Raw genomic sequence first — 4,938 nt, 5'->3', positions numbered from 1 at the left:
GTGGACTTTGAAGGCGTGCCAGTTCCAGGCCCCGCCCCCTTTTCTCTGCTGCACTCTAGCCACGCCTCTAAAGCCGGATCTTTTGGCTCAGCTCCGGCTCCCAAATGGCTCCTTTTTTGGGGGGGTGGCGAACGTAATTTGTGCGTGTCCAACATCGCCGGCATGCAGCATGTGACAGATATGCAAATCACGTTTTTTAAAGCAGGACTCAGCATTTATTTATTTTAATCTATTGATGACCGGACACACGATTATAAAGGAGTGCGTGTAAAAAACATAGTGTGTGTATAAAACACATATAGTATATAAACCTAAAATGTTTATGTAATTTTAAAACTTTTTACTCCAGACTCGAAGATCAAACAGAAATTTAAAAAATCATAACCAATAACAGGGACACATCGTAAAGTGCGGGACATCCAGAGACAGCCACTATCAATCTCTCCTTCATTTTGCAATCGGAACAAATCAGTAGGAACCAAAGTCAGAGGTGCGGTTTCGGAAGAGGGTGCAAACATACTTTCTGATTGGTAGTCGCTGCCGCGCGTCACTGCTCATTTGCATAAAGTTGAGCCGAGCTCAACTTGTTCGCGTCGCTGGGTGTCGCTCACTCTCATTGAAAATGAATGACTTCCGGTTGCCTTGTCGCTCTCGTCGTTTTCGGTGTGAACCATTGACTGTATATATACAGTCAATGGTGTGAACGCACAGTTAGAGGGGAACCGGCTCGGTCTTAGAGTGGAACCAGCTCTCGTCGTTCACTTAAAAGAGCCGGCTCTTTGAACCAGTTCGTTCGCGACCGACACATCACTAGTTGCTATGTGCACTTTGCAGACTCAACATTCAACATTGATAGCCGACAAAAAACAAGCAAAAATAAACATTTTAGACAAAAACGAAAAGAACAATTCCGTACAAGGACCATCACGAATTATTTTGGTGATTAGATGCTTGTTTGATTACAGAAACTGTCATGAATAGTGCTAAATAAGCGGTAAACTATAAGAACGTTTAGCCGCAAGAGCACTGTGACCACTACAGTCTTAGACTTGTGGCCACTTTTTAAATTTTATTTGAAAATTTTAAAAATAAAATTAGTTTTTAGTTTTGAATCCTTTCAGGTCCTATACTGTAAGTAGTCCAAATTGGGTTTCCGGTTCAAATCAGGTAGTGACAAGGTCCCACATCGGTAAGTAGTGTCACTACTTTGAACTGGAAACTCAATTTGGACTACCAGCTTCGTGGAGTATAGTGGAACAGTTTGGTGGGGGGACGTCATGTCCATGTGACCCCATTGTATGGTTTGCTTTTACCACATACAATATACTAAATTGAATACTACAACGTGGAGCAGTGTGCAATATACATAATTTACACATTCTTTCCGTTTTCAAACGATCCTGTGTAGTATGGAGGAAAAGCTTGTTATTGCAGGGTCAGAATTCCCTGTCCTTTTTAATGCACCCCATTAAATGTCAAATAATGTCAAATAATACAGACTTGGATCAATGGAACAATGCCTCAAGAAAAGTTGCAGAGATTGCGGCTGAGTTTGGAAAATGACTCATTATTATAATAACTGTATTATTACTGTATTATTTTAAGCTCAGTCAAACTTTTAATTTTGATTGGATGGCACAGGGAATACATTAATCAAACTTACATGTGGCCAACTTCACATCCATTCCGTATCTGTTCATTTTTCTTGTCGTGCCGGACCAATGCATATACGCCATCAGAGCACAGCTTTTGCATATATGACAAAAGTTATTTTTATAAAAGTTACCTACAGTGGCTTTAAACAAGTAGTCAAAACATTATGTGAATCAATACGTTGTGGTTGTCTTTTGTTTTAAGATATGTTAATATGATATTGTTGTAACGCTTGGGTGTGGGAAGCAGGCACCAAGACGATTACGGTGAACGATGAACATTTAATGACAATACACGAATAAGCACGGTGTGGGGCGCAAGTAGAACAAACACACACTCACGCTGACACGTAGCTTTAGACAAAGACGAGCACACGACACTGCGCGAACGCACATTAAATAGGTGAGTTACACAGACCCACGTGACCTCGAGACAAGGCACAGGTGTAACAAACAAACACGCTCACAAACAACCCACACCCACGGAAGCACAAACATGGACATAACTGCACGCAGACAACAAAATGACACGCCCACAGGGAAGGGTCCGGAGCTGTCCCGTGACAGAACCCGCCACCAGGGGCTCGCTACTCCCGGAGCGTCCGGCGCAGCTGGAAAGCCCCGAACCAACACCGACGGGCAGCCGCCGGGATCACGAGCCTCCGAGAGCCGACACCCCGACGGCGGGAACCGCCGCAAACAGCTCTAGCACACCCTCCCTGGAAAGACAGGGGAGAAAACATTAAACATGAGCACGAGGACAAACACGCACACCGGAACAGTAAACACGAAGGGCACAAACGGGAGCAGTGGGTTAGGGAAACACAAGGGGACAGACAAAAACACAGGAACACAGACATTCATTCCCGGAGCCAGGCTTCCCGCCTGGGGCAACGCCTGTAGCGGCGCGAAGGCTCCGGGGGCTGGAGACGCTGCAGTAGGCGGTACTCCTCCCGCCTGTTCCGCCCGCTCACCGCCAGGTGCCGCACGGCTGGCGGACGCGCTGGGTGTAGCGCGACTGGTCGACCGCTTGGGTGCAGTCCCTCTGGCGGACACGCGAGGCGTAGCGCGATTGGTCGACCGCTTGGGGGCAGTGCCTCTGGCGGACGTGCGAGGTGCAGCGCAACTGTCTGACCGCTTGGGGGCAGTCCCTCTAGCGGACGCGCGAGGTGCAGCGCGACTTGCAGCCCGCTTGGATGCAGCGTGACTGGCGGGTCTCGCGGCGACCCACCTCTCGGGTCCGCGGCTCCCTCCTCCGGGAGGGCCGTAGGGGCTTGCCGCCCTATAGGCCTGCCGGCGCTCCCTCTCCGGGAATCCCCCGTAGGAAGCCCCTCCTTTGCCAGGCCAGCCCCCTCTGGAACCGGTATCGGGAGTGGTGTCCATCGCCGGCATCTCCTCCTCGGCCACGCTCCAGTCCATGGACTGTGCGGAGGTCTCGCATCGGGAGTGGTCCATGGGCTCCTCCCCACAGGAGTCCCCACTCTCCGACGCGGACGGACTGTTCGGTCCGCTCCCACCCCCTTTGCACACGGTCGAGAGTGAACTCACCGACCGCAGACTCTCCTCCTCACTCTCCTCGCTCCGCTCCTCTTCTCCCGACGGAGCTGGGTACAACGACCAAGGGGGGCTGACGTCTTCCCTCTCCTCACCGTAGTCGGACGGTGGAGGACTGACGTCTTCCTCCCCGTAGTAGACCGTGCTCCTTGAGCACACGGACGGGGAATACTCCTCTCCATCGGAGTGCCCCGTGTACTCTGACCACTCCGACGGCGGAGGGCTGGTGTCCTCCCTCTCCTCCCCGTAGCACACAGTCGGCGCGGAGTAGACTGATGGCGTGGGGCTGGTCTCCCTCTCCTCGTCCGACGTCGTGGGAGCCGCTGACGAGGGAGACGGGCATCTGGCTTCACCCTCACTCTCCTCCTCTCCAGAGTCCTCACTTCCGAACTCGTCTTCGGGAGGAGTGAGAGCAAAGGCGCCTACCCCTACCATAAACGGCTCACTGGACTCCTCCTCCGGGAAGTCCAGGAGCGGTGCTCTCCCATCCTTCGATCCGCTGCTGCCCACCGTCCTGGGTGGCCGCCCTAGGGACGCGAGAGGGTGCTTCTCCCTCCATATGCGTTCCGCGGACTGGCGGATGCTTTCTGCCATCTCTTCGTCTTCCGTCTCCCGAGCCGCGCAGAGCAAGTACACACACAGGGGGTCCTGCTGCATGGTCTGTTCGGTGACGGGGGATTCGCGGCGCCGAACTGGAGAAGAGCCGTGGTGGTGACGGCTCTTCCTCTTCCCTTTAGGTGCCCGGGTGGCATATCCAGGCATACCTTTTGTCTTTAGGCTCGTCTTTCTGTAACGCTTGGGTGTGGGAAGCAGGCACCAAGACGATTACGGTGAACGATGAACATTTAATGACAATACACGAATAAGCACGGTGTGGGGCGCAAGTAGAACAAACACACACTCACGCTGACACGTAGCTTTAGACAAAGACGAGCACACGACACTGTGCGAACGCACATTAAATAGGTGAGTTACACAGACCCACGTGACCTCGAGACAAGGCACAGGTGTAACAAACGAACACGCTCACAAACAACCCACACCCATGGAAGCACAAACATGGACATAACTGCACGCAGACAACAAAATGACACGCCCACAGGGAAGGGTCCGGAGCTGTCCCGTGACAATTGTATATTATGGAATTACTGGAAACCACCATCAAACATTCAAAGTCCCATATTGAATGCCTGTATATAACTGATCCAAGCTTAATTTAATGTTGTAAAAGAAATATGAAAAAAAGATATTCTGGATATACTTGTATACACACTGCATGTGCATGATTTTGTTATTTGGATAATTGTACATTTTTTATGGAATGGTATGATAAAAGCAAGATGTGAAATAAGATGTGGCACCATGGAATAAATAATGAAAATGCTCAGGCATATAGACCTTCTAAAAACTTAATTTCTATATTATTCTGTACTATGAATTAACCATAAATGTGTCTCACTAAAAATATTTTAGTTTTATGTAAGGATTTGCAGTGAATTGTAGTGGGCTTTACCAGATAAGAAGACTGACAGTTTTAACAAGTGCTTAACAAAATTTTCTAATAAAAAATAGGTCACATAACCTTTAGTGAACAAACATATAGTGTTGATAATAAATTGCCTTATGTACAAATCCTAACAATACAATGAATAACGTCAGACAGGAGGAGGAATCCTCATACCTCGGCAGGCACTGCATTGCCCATGTGGTCATTTCCTTATGAGGTGGACAA

The sequence above is a fragment of the Brachyhypopomus gauderio genome, chromosome 4, assembly GCF_052324685.1.
Source record: "Brachyhypopomus gauderio isolate BG-103 chromosome 4, BGAUD_0.2, whole genome shotgun sequence".
In the NCBI taxonomy this organism is placed as follows: domain Eukaryota; kingdom Metazoa; phylum Chordata; class Actinopteri; order Gymnotiformes; family Hypopomidae; genus Brachyhypopomus; species Brachyhypopomus gauderio.
Note: the sequence above shows the minus strand (reverse complement) of the source record.